General features: G+C 35.6%; 1 non-coding gene across 1 annotated transcript; it reads right to left on the reverse strand.

Annotated features, from left to right (window-relative positions):
* Window positions 1-1,008: 1,008 nt before the first annotated feature.
* Window positions 1,009-1,080, reverse strand: TRNAP-UGG (transfer RNA proline (anticodon UGG)). The gene has a single exon. It is a non-coding gene; the product is annotated as a tRNA-Pro (tRNA).
* Window positions 1,081-1,395: the final 315 nt, after the last annotated feature.

Genomic DNA, 1,395 nt, shown 5'->3' on the forward strand with positions numbered 1-1,395 from the left:
TGTTTTCTTTCTCTGGTCTTTTTAAAAGTCAATCAAAAGTTGTTCTTCCTTTTCTTCTGCAATTATTTTCTTCAGATATTGTTACACACACGTTATTCTCTCCCTACAAATTAATCTATGACCTAAGTTTTCTTCTTTTACATCGTCCTCCTTTAAGTCTCTTACGGTTGTTGTACATCTCTTCTTAATTTTCCACATACATTTCAACTTTCTCCAGAAACTTTAGTTCAATTAAAAGAAAACTATAGTCATCTGCAGAAAATATGATCCTAACTTGGCTTTAAACAGTCAGCTTCTCCTATTTTCAAGCTGCTTTTTTCCACTTCTCGTCCAAGAGAAACTAAACATTATTAGGAAACAACACTTCCTCAACTGAGGGGGAAAAATCATATTAGCATTTCCACAACAGAAGTTAGTTCCAGAAACAGTCATTAAATCAAGAATTGGGAGATAAATAAAAGCCGTGTATGGCTCTTCCTTCTTCTTAATCTAATTGTATTTTTGGTTCCGCCTTTATTACTTTTCATCTTCTCATTCTGCTCCCACACCTACTATACTATGATAATTGCTACTCCTATTCTTGTACCTTTTATCTGTCTTTTATTCTTCAGATCTTCCATTGTTGAAATGGACTCTTCCCTCTCCCTCTATTTCCATTACACTTTCTTGACGTTCCTTCTCTTCCTTCAAGGCTGAATTCGGGTACTACTCTGAAGTCCTTTTTGGTCTTTTCCCAGGTAATTACTTTGAAATTACTTTTAATTTTTCCTACTTTTTCATGTAAAAGTTTCCCTATCTCAATATTAATGAGGAAACTTTATCTTAAAAAGATGAAGTAGTTCTCTGATCACCCCTGTAGCTGTGACTCACACGAAAACTTTGTGAATCCTTATCCAATTTTCTTTCCACTCTAGGGAAGAATAAGGTGCTTCTCTCTTTTTTCTTTTGGGTTTCTAATACCATCCAAATTGCATCCTCTGTTCCGGAAATTGAAAGGCGTAACATAAAGGGCTCGTCCGGGATTTGAACCCGGGACCTCTCGCACCCAAAGCGAGAATCATACCCCTAGACCAACGAGCCACGTCTCCTTTAACCTGTGCTTTTAACTTTTCAGGATACTATTCACCGTATTCATTTTCTTTAGTGCAAATTTTTTCAATAAAAGAACTTCTTTAAGTCCTTCCCTTTCCATGTCTTCATCTCACCTTCCACTTTGTTCTTATTTGCTTATATCTCCATCTCGTATTATTCTACACAAGATTTTTCAATCCATTCCCCTCAACATATTTTGAAGAAAATAATTGCAGTAGATAGCAATTAACGAAATAGTATCTTTACGGACCAGAAAAAAACGGAAAGATGCCTTTCATTCCTTTTCCACATTCATTTAGCTCC

The sequence above is a fragment of the Antechinus flavipes genome, chromosome 2, assembly GCF_016432865.1.
Source record: "Antechinus flavipes isolate AdamAnt ecotype Samford, QLD, Australia chromosome 2, AdamAnt_v2, whole genome shotgun sequence".
In the NCBI taxonomy this organism is placed as follows: domain Eukaryota; kingdom Metazoa; phylum Chordata; class Mammalia; order Dasyuromorphia; family Dasyuridae; genus Antechinus; species Antechinus flavipes.